The sequence below is a fragment of the Ceratosolen solmsi genome, unplaced genomic scaffold (assembly GCF_000503995.2).
Source record: "Ceratosolen solmsi marchali unplaced genomic scaffold, CerSol_1.0 scaffold56, whole genome shotgun sequence".
Taxonomy (NCBI): domain Eukaryota; kingdom Metazoa; phylum Arthropoda; class Insecta; order Hymenoptera; family Agaonidae; genus Ceratosolen; species Ceratosolen solmsi.
In genome coordinates this window covers 1,433,598-1,448,866 of record NW_011948425.1, presented here as the reverse complement: position 1 = coordinate 1,448,866, position 15,269 = coordinate 1,433,598, and the positions used below count along the sequence as shown (strand labels likewise).

Here is a 15,269-nt window from a genome sequence, read left to right as displayed (position 1 = left end):
GAGATGGGGGTTGATGAAGCCACGGTGGAAGGTAGATAGATGGGTGGAGAAATAAGGAGGAGGAGGAGAAGGAGGAGGAAGAAGCAGAAAGGTAATTACCCTTCCTTCCATGTCACGGCAGTCTGTAGTTATGCAGTCGAACTTGGTATGCGGAACGAGTTGGACTGCGCTGTGCTGCCATTTACCCTTGACAGCAGAGCTGAACAGACAAGCAGGACCATCATTTTTTAAGATTAGCTAAAGACGAGCAAAGTTTTAATCCTATGGTGATACGTTGCTTTACTCATTCCAATATTGAGGAAATCCGGCAGTTTCCCCTCCTTCGCGAGCTTATAAGGATGGCGAGACTTGTCTCGCCTATAAATCCATTATCAAAGTTAAACTTCCAGGAGGAGGAGGAGGAGAGAGAGAGAGAGAGAGAGACAGACAGACAGACAGACAGACAGACAGACAGACAGACAGACAGACAGACAGACAGACAGACAGACAGACAGACAGACAGACAGACAGACAGACAGACAGACAGACAGACAGACAGACAGACAGACAGACAGACAGACAGACAGACAGACAGACAGACAGACAGACAGACAGACAGACAGACAGACAGACAGACAGACAGACAGACAGACAGACAGACAGACAGACAGACAGACAGACAGACAGACAGACAGACAGACAGACAGACAGACAGACAGACAGACAGACAGACAGACAGACAGACAGACAGACAGACAGACAGACAGACAGACAGACAGACAGACAGACAGACAGACAGACAGACAGACAGACAGACAGACAGACAGACAGACAGACAGACAGACAGACAGACAGACAGACAGACAGACAGACAGACAGACAGACAGACAGACAGACAGACAGACAGACAGACAGACAGACAGACAGACAGACAGACAGACAGACAGACAGACAGACAGACAGACAGACAGACAGACAGACAGACAGACAGACAGAGATAGAGACAGAGATAGAGATTGTCACGTGCTGATTGTTACCGAGTTGGACGAGAGCCTAACTGATATGTGCTCGCTCGAGCCTGACATTACGTGATTGAATAAAGTGTTTCTTTTTCAAACTTGATCGATTAAAAACCAACGAATAAGTAGCTTTTCGTATTATTAGATAAAACTTTCCTTGTACATGCTAGAAAATATACTAAAAAATTTGTCGAAAGAGTAAATTCTCGGCCACAACGAAATCTTATAATTAAACGGACGATTAAGCGAACTGCAAAATGCTGAAAACTTTCTCGCAAATTAAATTTCATAATACCAATATTCGAAGATATATATAATAAATTTTTATTCATTGTATAAGTATATTGTCATTATTGTTATTGTTATTATTTTCATTTATCTTTTGCTTAATATTGCTCGGGTGAATTAAGTTTCTCCAATAAAAAACAATGTGTACAAAATATTGAAGTATCTAATGAATGTGTGACAGAGAACTTTAATTATAAATTAATGAATGAAAACATCGTATTATTCATATAGAAAATTGCATATTAAAGCTATCCTGGCTCTTGTAATTGTAGATACTTTTAACAAAATTAATGCAAACTATATAGACGGGAACATATGAGTAGGATTGATTTTGTTAAAAAAATTATTTGAAAAAAATAAAAGAGAAGAAAAAATTACTTTCGAGTAAATGTCCATTTCTTTGTTAAAAGAAGTTATTTCAACATTTTCGCCAGTTATCCGAAATAAAGCCGTCGTCGTTCGTAGGACGCGGCGCTTTTCTTGTGAGTACGGCAGTACCGTGACGATGGTACGTGCACGAATTTCCTAGGGTACGGGTTTCATCGGGTCGGGTGTGGAAAGAGAGGGAATGCGAAACAGGGAAGTGGGTGGGTGGGTGGGCGTATGTGCGCGCGCGTCAGAGCGAGGGAGAAAGAGAGGGGGGGGGGCGAATTTTGATGCTCGTGAGAGGTGACCAGGTGGAAAGTTTCCGCGAAGGCGGGGTTGATGAGATGCATTCTCTAGAAACGACTATGTCGCTTCGGCAATGGGATGGTCCACGAGGAGGAGGAGGAGGAGGAGGAAGAGGAGTACGACGACGACGACGTGCTAGCTACATGGGCATGCGGATGGAGAGAAATGCGACGGTGCGTTAAAGGCTGGAACGAGGGTTGACGATAAATTGTTGAAATAGTGAATACTATCCGCATAATAAGAAAAATTCGTATGGATATTAATGCACGCTTTTTACATTTTTATCATACGCTTCATTCTATGTATATTCAATTTCATAAGTTTAATAATTCCACTGGCTTAACATACTTTATAATGTTTAACATTTTTTAATGAATGCACATAAGAAGATTCATAATACTAAAATCACGCTTTGCATTAATATACTATGATAATACTACACAAGTGTTGTACTATATACTTTTTCTTAGCAAACGTTAATTTTTTTTTTTCTTATACTTCTTATTCGTTTTAACATTTACTTCGAATTCTCTTAATTCTCTTAAATTCAACGATTCTTAAACATTAAAATTCATATAATGAAATAATTATTAAGTAACTTGTAACTTTACAACGAGCTGAATAATTGTAAAGATAAAAATTAATTTGAATATAGCCGCCATGACTTGTACACGTGTCGCTCATCAGATATAAATATAGAAGATGTTTGTGTAATTATTGTCTGCTTGAAGTAATTAATCAATTACTTACAATATCAATACAATTACTAGGGATTTCCCCCCCCCCTCCCCCACCCGATAGCAGAAATAAGTATTATATAGTAAAAATTATATAGTATTGTTCATATCAACAAACTAACATTAAATGAAATTTTTTTTCATTGAAGTTTCATTAAGATTTGAAGATATTCTAAGATCGATAAAAAAATTTAAAAAATTAATAAATAAATAAAACAATACGTTTGTAAGATAGCTTACCCTATTTCCACATAAAGTAAACACTTTAAATTCCATTCGTAATTAAAAAAGAAAATAAGAGCGAAGAGTTTCTTATCAAATAATTTCGAAATTAACCGTCTACAAAAAGACAAACAAAAACAAAATAAATAAATATAAATATGTTTATAATATGTTTACATTTTTAATGCTTAGTTTTTCTTTTCTTTTGTTTTTTTTTCTTTTCAATTTAATTAACGAACAATCTTAATATTTGCAGCAATATTATGTTAATCAAACAGTAAAATGCTTGTCTTACTTAATTATTTCTCGAGAATTCAGACAAGTTAATATTACGATTGCCATAATGGGTACATTCCTGTAGCTAAAACGTATAAAATGAAATTTTACCATCTCTGTACAATCTATATAAATGAGACAATGAGTTGAAATAACCTTGGGAATAAAGTAGAATAATTTGGGCAATGGCAACTGTGCAAAGATGGAAGGGGATGAGAAACATTCCTCGTATTGAACAGATGCGCGCGCAGCTAACTCCGAGCTTGAGTGGCAAAGAAAGACGAAGACTGCGTCTATTATTGGCTGGATACGTTTGCCCTTCTCCTTCTTTCTCTCCCTTACACCTCTCCCACGTACATCTTGCCTTTTCCCCGGCCGGGACTGCTTAGCGCTTTACAGCGAATCCGAGCGATCAACTAAAGACAATTTTCAGAAAATTTCTCTCCAAACCTACTAACGCTAATCCCATGAAAGGAATGTCGCATTCTATATACATTTTGAAGAATGCGTTGTATGATAATTGCGATTAAAAGATTAAAATTTAGTCGAGAGAAAAAAAAGACGAAAATCTGATATACCACGGTAATAGGATCCATCGCATCAGATTAAATAAAACTGGCCATTTTATTACTTCGATTTTAAAGCGTATTTTTATCAAGGATTATTTTTAAAAACAAAACAAAAATTCAGGCTTGATTTAAGGGCAACGATGAAGAGTCTCGCGGATAATGTTTAAAAAACAAAAATAAAAGTGCCAAGGCTAATAGTAATAATATTAGTTTGTAATGCTTTTTTAAGCCAGTGTTATTCATAGATAATTTATAAATAGAAATTATCCAATTGCAAATAACTCGACTTGGCTTAGCAATCGATCGAATTTTCTTTCAAATTGTCAAATATCTCTCAGCAGACGTCGTTTTTAGTAAATAATACGATTGATTACGCGTCGGATCCAGTGGCCTCTTCATACTAAGTCTCAAATATATTTCAACGTAATAGAAAATTCTTTTAGTAAAAAAATTCTTTACACAATTAATACAAAAAATTATGAAGCTGTATTTAGAAGTTTTTCATATTAATACGTTGATCATGAATTATAATAGGAAAGATTATTAATTTTTATCGACATTACGGTCGGTTGTTGTTTTTCGGTTGTCATTAATATAAGTATAGCAATGAATATTAATGTAAATGATGAAATCACTTTAAAGCCGTTCGTTTAAGAAAAAAGAAAAAAAGAAAAAAAGAAAAAAAGAAAAAAAGAAAAAAAGAAAAAAAGAAAAAAAACAAAAAAAAAAGAAAAAAGAAAAAAGAAAGAAAAAACCTATTAATAAAGGATATTATTCGTTTGGTTGGAGCATTTCGATAGAGCAACCCCCAACCCCTACATCCGTTGCACTTCTTTTTCTTCTTCTTCTTCTGTATCTTTATGCTTTCTTTTTTATCTTTTTACTTCTCTCCTCACTATAGATTGGACAAACTGAATTCCACGCTAAGGAGCTTTTGTGCAAAATTGCGTCAGTCCGAATTCCCCGGCTATTTGCCATTCTTATTTGTATTTATTCTATAGTTACTTGGCGTAACCAGCTCCGCTTGCACACTCATGGAAATCGGCTTATTACCATGGCAAATTACAAGGCAAACCATTCGATGCTAATTTCCGCGCGTCCGTGAATCCGATGCATTTTACAAGAGAGAAGACAAATCGAGCCGAATAGGCATTCGGGATTGCCTCTTCTTCCATTTTACGAGATTCATGTGTGTAATGTAACGTCAATAAAGTGTCGTTATCGACAGTTTAATGTCCTATTTAATGATGGAAGTGGCGTTAGATTATTTAACGACACAATTAAATAAATTTCCTCCACTTAATTATTACGGTAAATTTATTGCGGCGATTTTTGTCTACAGAAAAATTTACAACTGATTATACATATGTGTAGAATGCGAAGGTAATGTATCTTTATACGATCGAGAAGGAGTAATAAAAGTCTAATTCTCCTCTGTTCTGAATATAGTTAAAATATAGAGTACTATTTAAAGTTAGTAAAAGGCAAAATATGTTACAATCATTAATTTAAATTACAATAATCAATACACCGGTATGTATTTTTCGGTTGTCCCATGAAAATGCAATATAATTTTTAAATAATCATTATTCATATTCGCAAACTTTATAGCTGCCATTTGAAATAGAGGAAAGATTATATAGTATGTAAATTTTAAATTGTTTCGATATGTATAGAATTTTTTTGTTTTTGTTGTGTTTTGTTTTCGTTTTCATAGCTTTTCGTAAGCACCAAACACGTAGCGTATACGATGTATGCTAATGAATTTGTGTATTTTCTTTTCTTGCTTATTGGTACAGTGAACTCTCTCTCTCTATCTCTCTCTCTATCTCTCGTCTGCTAAATTTACACCATTCAATATCCCATTTATATATGTATATTCCAATTTTGTACATTAATTGTATTTATATACATATCTTCTAATTTATCGTCCAAAGCATCGTTTGCATCGTTGCCATCATTTTTCTTTAAGGAGCAAAATTTTGTTTATCGTACAAATGAACGTGCGAATGAATTTATGCTAATTAATCATCGTGCAGTTATTATCCTATAATGCTAAATGATGCGAAGGATATTCGATTGACAAAATGACAATTGCATAGCTAATTGGACATTAAATGTCTTATGTACATATATATATATATATATATATATATATATATATATATATATATAGTTTTAAAATATATATTCTCAATTCTATTTTATAACATCAATTTTTAGATAAACCCTATTGTTTTACGTTTTTCGTATCATATAATCAATGATTTTTATTACAAATTAGATGATTGAACATTGACAAGCGTGACTTTTGCAGCAAAAGTGTGTCGTATAGTCGTAATTTTTATCCGAGTAAGAGTTTATCGATAAGAGTGAATTTAATTGTAAGCGATGGCTGCTCCAGCTCCTGCATTATTGTAAAATCGATTGAAATGAAGAAAAGTGGGGAAAAGCCGTGGACTTGGTTGAGTCGCTTTACAAGATGCTTCTTACACTCTTTGGCAACGGTTTGGCAATAGAAACTTGGCCTGCCCTAGGTAAAAACTGTAAAACATCGCCTTTCCTATCTTCGCCGTCAGCGTCTTATAACTCTTTATCGCATAGCTATAAACAATAATAATGTCCTTGAAGTTGTAAACACGCGGAAAGCCGCGAGCAAAACAACGTGCTTGTAAAATGCTACAGCCAACATAAGGGATCGAAGGGGTGCGGGTGCAATAAACCAGCGTAAATTGTCGGAAATACATGGGGCAGAGGTGGACCTCTGGTCTCCATAAAACATCCGACGGGCCCAAAAGTACTATAGCCCCGGGGTTTCCAGGAACCCTTTTTTTTTTTTTCCTCTTTCATTTTTCTTTTCCTTCTCGTCCACGTAGCCCGCAACCGGAAAAAGGGGTAAAGATGCGCCTCGTTCGCATTTTAACAGTTATTTATTTCTATAATGTACGAAGACTGCTACAAATTGTGCTTGGACTTTGGGAAACCACGAAACTGGCAGGTGAACACTTGGCAGTCTACAACTCCAAGGTCTCGCGAGCACTTCGTTCGCTATGTGCTCCGACTCGTGCTGACCTCGTATCTCAAGGTTCCAGGCACCAAGACGGCGTTGCATTAAATCATCAAGCCGTTAGTGCAGGTGAGCAGTCCGACTCTTTATACTACTAAGGTGTTTAAATTGCGTCAGGCACCTCGTAGATGGTCTTTCGAGTCTCTTGGCTTCGTTCCGTCTTGTCGACTGCTCGCGAATGCGACGCAAACGTTTAAGGCGATAAATCCGTCGGTTATCGACTTGGTCGTTATTCGCGCAAGTTCACCTTAACGATATAAGCCGGTTTTAAACGACACATTATATGCTCGTATTGTTTGAAGGTGCGAGAGATTGATTCCCAACACACTGGTAACGTAGATGACAATTCCCCCGGCGAAAAATATATAAATCACGTATTACAAAAAGGGAGAATATGAGCGTCCGAAGTCATTCGCTTGCGTCGTTGGTTGCCCGTCGCCCGTCGCCCGTCGCCCGTCGCTCGTCACCCATCGCCCGTCGTCCCTCATTTCACCTACTCGACCACCTTGGCTATTATTAATTTTAAGCTTAATAAATTAATAAAGTATGTATTGATTTGGGGGGGAGAGGAGGGGGGGGGGGAAGAGAATGCAATGTAATTAATCTTTAACTAGTCGATTTTGTTGCACGTCGGTTGCGTTTTCGTTTAAAGTTCCACGATGGGTACTGCGGCTGCCCCCAATTGGGGCAGTGGTCAAAAGCTACTTGGCGCCAAATTTGATCGAAATAATCGAACAATCGCCGAGAAATCAGCGAATTAAGTTCGCAACGCGCGCGGCCTCTTCGTTCCCTTTGGCTTTACGTTTCGTCGGAATATTGCAACAGGAGAGCCGCGGTCCGACGCTCGGCCGCCAGGCGATTATCACGATAATTTATACGACGTTATTATAGGACGGCCCTTGGGTGGGCCACGGATAATTGCAGGAACGAGCGAGCCCGGGGAGCCTTTTCCTTCCTCGACTTGCATACGCGCGATGTCCTATACACACGCATAGTTAGTTATCGGGCCGCAAGATCCCGCGGGCTCGCAGCCAAAGAAGGACGGGCTTGTCTTGCAGGTTGATATTGCAAGGCCTCGGACTTTTTATATGGCGGCCTCTGTGCGCGACCCGCGTCCCTCGGTAGTGGCGGCTGTAGTATACTCGGGAGTTTATCGTTGACAGGGACTAATTTATGGGCGGCATGGGTTGCGGGAGGAGGAGGAGGAGGAGGAGGAAGAAGAAGAGGAGGAGGAGATGGCGGTGGTGGTCGTGATGAGGATGACGGGGGCGAACGAGTTCCTCAAAACGAACGAAAAGTAAAAAAGACAAAAGAAATGGAACGTTATTATCGAGAAAAAGGGAGGATGTAATCATAGGGAGCGTAAAATGAGGCTAAGAGTGAAATTCACAGACTACCATCGACTTTAGAGAGATTGTTAATTGCGTGCGCTTATGCTCTTGATGCATAAATTGGACCGAAAAAACGCGTCCATCACGCACACGAGTGTAAAACTATGGATGCTTAGGTGTTAATAATATAAGCTTTATCATGATGGATATTTGAGGATAGGGCGACCAAGTTTATTAAAAGAGAAAAGGGAGAAAGAAAAGTCCATTTGGAATTAGGTTGCGCAAGCTTAGCCGTTGGCGAAAGTCAAATGTTTATTTGCGGCTGTAGTTACGTTATCATGTACTTGGAAGTCTATAAATAATTACGCGTGCGCACGCACGTAAGAAAACAGATATTAAGATTCTGATTATTTTAATATATTAAGTTTATTATAAGGGTTTATTATTAATACGTTAAAGGCCAATGAAAGTATCTCTCATAATTAAAAAGGAACGAGCATTTTTTTCCGCTTATGATCCGTAAAAGCTTTGCCACTTATATATGTTAATTAATTTAATTGATAATATTATAATTTATTTAAATTGCCCAAGTATTTAATCCAATTAAGAAGTAAATTATTAGTAGATAGAGAGTAAATGTTACATGAGTAAATCCCAAGAACATTTATCTTTAAGCAAACAAACTGTTTATTTTATTTTTCTGTTTATTATTTACGTTTTGTTTCATCGTTCTTCGTTTTTTGTTCATTACAAACTTGTAAATATACCTGAGTCTTAATCTAAGTTATATTTAAATGGGATTAAATGTTAAATATAAAAATGTTACGAGGTTATATTAATAAATTGAGTGTATTTTTTAAAAATTATAAACTATCCTTTGGTAAATTCAAATAACCGAGACTTCGCCGTTAATGATAGTTTTTAATAATTAGTAAATTAATGAGGCGGTGAAAATATCGAGGCTAGTATTATCGCTGTAACGCCGGGATTCCATATTATTTTTTTTTTCTTACATTTTCAATTTTCCCGCTCAATTATTTATTACCGATGATCATCGTCGTATCAGCGAACTTTAGGCGGATTAACTAAAAAAAAAAGGTTCGAGCTTCTCGCTTCACAAACACTTTTTATTTGTCTCAAAAAATATTACAATAAAGTATGAAAATCTAGAATAACACCGAGACAAAAATAAAACTACGAGCATGTCGAGGGGAATACGAGTTGTCGAAAAAATGTGTGTGCATGCGGAACCTCGAGCGAAAATAGAGATGAAAAAACGAGTGAAATGCCCGCGGCGTGGAAAAGCAGCGCAGTCAGAAACATTTTGTCGTAGGTGTATATATAATAAGGGGCGAGAATAGAGGAGGACGTTGGTTTGACGAGGGTGTAGAGGAGGAGGAGCAGTGTACGAGCGAGAACGAGATACGTCGGGAACACGGAAAGTTCAATTTCGCGGCAACGACAAGAAAAATCCCCATTGTACGTATCAATTTTAGAGCGAGCTTACGCTCGCCTTCCGTTCTGCCCTTATGCATAAATTTGCACGTATAACGCGCATGCGTTAACTAAATATCCGTTGACACGTATGCGGAAAAAGCCTAGGTGAACGAAGCGGGATCAATGTTAAAATAGGATGACGACGAGGCGACAAAATCTTACGCCTACCTGGGGAAACGGCGAGTTACTTAAATGGGCTACTTTGAATATTCCGATTGGTTTTCCAGCTTTTCGCATCGGCCCGAGCTTTCGTGGGAGGACTTTGTGTCTTTCCAGCCGTGCGCACTTCCGCCTCCGGTAAGCGTGCAAATTTCAATCTGCGAAATTGAAAAAGATACGCATACGTTCGTGGATACGTTCACCGCCGTATATATATATATATATATATATATGTTTGTGCATGTGTGCGAGGAGTATTCACGCGCGCAAATGCATCTCACGACGTTATTTCCGTATACACCGAGCCCATTTCCGGGGCATGCATTCACCGATGGAAAATTTCGACTCGTTCCGCTCGCATCTAATACAAATGCATCTTAAATGGACGGTTATGAATTATTCGAGCCCGGGACTTTTATCAAAACAGTCGTGTTATTGTTTATTTTCATCGTAGTTCTTTCCATGTTGTTTTTACATTAAAAAGCTACGGCGCATTAATTTGCATAATTGAATAGTAGAGTAGCCATTAACGAATGTAAATATTTATATTACTATCTAATTATCGCAATGGAGTTACGCAAGTGCTGGGGTAAATTGTTAGCTGAATTATAATTTTAAATTTTCAAAATAATCATAATGAACCTATTTGCATGAATGTGCACCTCAAAGCTTTTGACTTTTCAAAAAGTATATTTAATTAACTAAAAATACAGATACAAGAAACCTACTATTAAACGTTGCATACAAACTGCGCTTGGTAATACGTATCGACCGAGTCTTGCATGTACGTTTGTGCATTTCCGCACTTTCATACGGCGATTTGAAAACTTTTATATACAGATAAATTTACCGGCAAATGTCCAAGCGAAATATGGCCTTAGCATAAGCTTCTCTGACTCATACATTATATCTCCTTAGCATTTACTTTAATATCAAAGTATGAAAAAGATTACAATTTCTTGTTAGCCTTCAATTTATCAGATTCGGGATAATATTCAATGAGTAGTGCGCGCATATATTATTCCGTATAATGGAACTCTTATTTTTGTAAATGAAAGAATCGAAATTTTTCCTCGAGAATTAAAGTTTTTTTTTTTTTTTTTTTTTTTTTTATTTCGTTTATCCTAACTTGTGCGTATATTTATTTATTTATTTATTTATACTCTCATAGAATCTGAAATAAAGAAGCGAATTGATATTTGTATGTTTTTTCATATAATTTTCTTAAAACTGCATGTGACATTAAAATATGTTATTATTAATTTTATATCCATTCAATATGGAAAGGCTCTTTACTTTCAAAGCATCGAAGATACTTGTTCACGCCATCTTTTATCGCTTAATCATATACCGTTTTATGCCGTGATAATTTAATCGAGCATAATGTATAAATTAATAAAGAAAGCACCATTGATTAATAAATAAGCACGTGAGAAGAGGACGACGAGTTAGGCACAATCGAAATGTCGTTAGATCGGGGTAAAACAACTACGTAGCTACTGCGCCTATAAATTCTCATTGGGATAGTAACTTTCGCGCTGCAGACGATTTTAGCATTAAAGTAAGGGCTAATCGTATGTCTTCTACGTGCACAGCCTTTTACGAAAACGTCGACTTGTCGAGGAACTAAAGCCAGTGTAAGCCCGGGACGTGGATTCGTCGCTATTCCTTCGTTGCATCTCTTTTTGGCTTTTTATACGTGTATATATATATATATATATATTCGTTACTGCTCTCGAGATCGCGGATTAGGACTGGGATCCCCGGGTGAGACCCGGGCGCGTGAAAGGTGTGGGAATAGGGAAAATTGGAGCGCAACCTGCTCCCGCTGCTATTGGCTATTGGCAAGCTTGCACACTCCCCCTCTACAAAATGTCTGTAAAATATTTTCTCTATTCCAACCTCTCTCTCTCTCTCTCTCTCTCTCTCTCTCTCTCTCTGCTTCTCTTCCTTCCCACCCCACCCTTCCGTTTCGCACAAACTCACCGCCTTTCTCTTTCTTTTCCTATTCTCGTTGCTTTACTTTGAAACTGGAAAACCTTCTTCTGGGTCGTCCATAAACATTTGATCGGAGTACATTTAGGATTGATACTCGGATTCATATTAGGACATTTTTTTCAGCGCATAAATAAGATTCTTCTCTTTTTTTTGCCTTCCCGATGCTTGAAAATTTACACACCGTTGTTGTTGAACGGAGGGTTTGATATCGATCGACTGAGAGGGAAATTTTTTTTACTACCGGTACAATGTGCTTTTCTAATGATGAAGTACGATATTCACTTGTATTATTACTTTCTCTTCCCTTGGCGTAGAATATTTTTAATTTCTAATATCGGGGCCAAGGTACATTATGTCAATTTTAACCTAAAATTATCGATCGACATTACATAATTGTGCATTACTTCACTCGTTATCTTCGTTTATTTATTTTTTTTCGTTTTTTTTTCTTTTTCTTTTTCTTTTTTTAATGGATGTTTGCTTTTTGTAAGGCGCGAGCATTAAATAGTAGACTACGCAAAGAAATATGTAACGATACATTTGATAATTTATGCCCGCATAATAATATCAATTGTCGTTATAGTTAAACAATAGATATTATCTAGATAATTTAATGATATATTCATTGCGTGTCACATAATCTTGTTAAGCATTGATAAGTAATATAAACGTTGGATTTACATTAATATTGATTAATGAATTATGCCTCTTATTGATTGGCAAATAATCTGCAGTAGCTTACGATAAACACATGTAATAAACGGATTATAACGACTGGCAAAGGAACAATGCAAATTGACTTTTAATATTATGTGTTTCTTTTAATAGACTCATAATCTTTATTGCGCCGCTTGTAACATTATTAAAATCGTTTACGATGGTTTTGTTACCTTTCGAGTCTTTAGATTTTTATGGCTGTCTGTTTGAAATCGTTTAAAAGCGCTCGTTCACCCAAGTCAAAGTAAACAGGGAATTCGTCGACAAATGTACAATTACCCAAGTATTTCGATAGCGCGACTAAAACTTCAATTATACAACGGCTCCTCCTAATTAAGAAGTAAAAACTTTTATATTGAAGAAAAAAGTAGAGTTAAAATGATTATAATAATAATAACAATGACAATGATAATCAAAAATAACAACAACAATAACAGCAACGACGACGGCAACAACAACAACAACAACAATAATAATAATGATGATAAGAAGAAGAAGAAGAAGAAGAAGAAGAAGAAGAAGGAGATGAAAGTAACAATAAGGCGAAACGCTGTCTCTCTCTCTCTCTCTCTCTCTCTCTCTCTCTCTTTCTATCCTATTCTAGACGCTTGTCTGTCTGAGAAGTCCAATCCACTTGAAACTTTGGCGAATATCAACCGTCGGGAAGATGTACTTTCGCTAATTGAGTGTTTCAACTTTCGAGAACTACTCTTTTCAATGGCAAATTGACGTGGATCGTTCCGACGGGCGATAAAACGCGCCCCGACGCTGCTGCTCACCGCTCGCAGTCCGACGGTAGCAGCTGGGTCACAAAAAAACATCTCGTGACCTCCTCGAATCGGCCGGCGGGACGCTCTGGTGCGCCCCAGGAAGTGGCCTTTACTCCACCTTCGCCACTTCAAAGGCACTCGCCCGGGCATAGATGCAAATGTTTCGGCCCCAAGGACGCGTCACGCCTGCAAATGTGGTCGGCGTCGTTGTCCTGCGAAACGACCGACTTCTCGCGAAGTTTTATGCCGCCGCGTGGAAAAGTCCCCGGGGCACGCGCTACGCGAATGTCTGATGCACGTCACAGCTGTCGGGATTATTTCGATTGACGACAACGACGACGACGACGACGACGACGACGACGACGTCGTCGGTGCTCGACTATTTTCCCCGGTATCCAGACCTCTCCCTTCCCTTAGCACTTTTTTGCATGCTAATGAGAAGGAGGAGAGAGGCCGAGCTCGAACTGCGACACCGGTGTGTTCTCATGACACGCGCACCTTTTTTCGCTTTGCCGGGCTCAATTAGTTTTCTTTTATTAAGTTCTTTAGGGGATTGGCCGTGATTTTCGGTGCGCCCATCCGTTCGTAGTATTTAATTATGGGAAAATTTTTTGATAGACGCACGTTCGTAGCTTTGTCATTAGCCAGTATTCGATATTATTCAATTTCCTTACGCTGTAATAACAAAGTCATAATAATTTTATTGATTGAGTCATACGCTATTATACAAATATAATACAAATCAAATGTAATACAAACGATTTTTCTAATTACTTATGCTTTTATTGGCTAGCCCGCTATTATCTCGAATGGCTCGTGCTATTGGGAACGACATTCATGAAATGAAATATTTATTAACAATAACAATTTTTATCCTCTATTGTATCGGCGTGTATCGCGTACAATGTTGCACGTAGCATAGCATTCATTATTAATGTAGTAATTTAAATTAATTTATTCTTGTTATCGTATGCATATTCGCATAAAAAGCTTCTAGCGAGCTTGCAGTCAGACTTATTATAATCATTATTCATTAACATATAGCAACGAAGATAAAGGGATAAATTTTATAAATAATATGGTCTAGCACCTTGGATAAGTTTTCAAATTGTCAAAGTATAAAGGTATACTCAAGTTTTACAAAAATAGTAAACAAGAATGATATGAAAGCTGTATACGTACATGAAATATTAACGATATATATATAGAATTAAATTAAAAAACTTTTTGTTTTTGTAATATCAAGAGTATTCGATATTTATTTATCGTTGTAAATATAATGATGTTGTTTTGCAAATTAAAATTAATTTGCGGTAACGAATAAAGCAACGACGATATTACTTTATTATACAGGCAAGTTCATAAGATGGAAAAGCTGAAATTAAAAGTGGTGTACGCAAAATGAAAACGCATTGATCATTTCTTATCAGCGTCAAAACAAATTCATAAATTTTCATTTTCAAAGAGAAATTCTTAAACAGAAATCGATACGAGGTTGGTAATTTAGTAATTTGGAGAATCACGAGAGACGTGAAGTAGAAGTTGGAAATATTGCCCAAAGCGGATTGAGATAAAGCAGCTAAATTTCACTGACGCTTATAAATTATTCACCCAAGATATTGAATCTAAGAAATAGAAAAACAGCTGGATCGAGATGAGCGGGAATGTGGGAGGGACGAGGGTGGAGGGGGATGGGGAGGAAGACAAAGAGAGAGAGAGAGAGAGAGAGAGAGAGAGAGAGAGAATGATAGCATTCTTCTAGCTGTGGAGAGGTTGGGGAGCAATAACGGTGTAGATAGGCTGTGATTCCGGTCTTGGTCGGTCACTTGTTCCAAAGCCGAACCCTCATCGATTTGTGCCGCCATCTACGAGACGAAGCTCCAAGCTCCGTAAACAACAAGTCCATGTTACACGTTGTTGGCGGGAGAGGGAGGCGAGGAAACCGGAGCTATTTTTTATAGGAAAGGT

General features: G+C 37.4%; 1 long non-coding RNA gene across 2 annotated transcripts in view; it reads right to left on the bottom strand.

The window, feature by feature from the left end:
• LOC105362799 (uncharacterized) overlaps positions 1 to 15,269 on the bottom strand; it is a 74,981-nt gene that overhangs the window by 43,399 nt on the left and 16,313 nt on the right. The gene's annotated exons all lie outside the window — the stretch shown is intronic.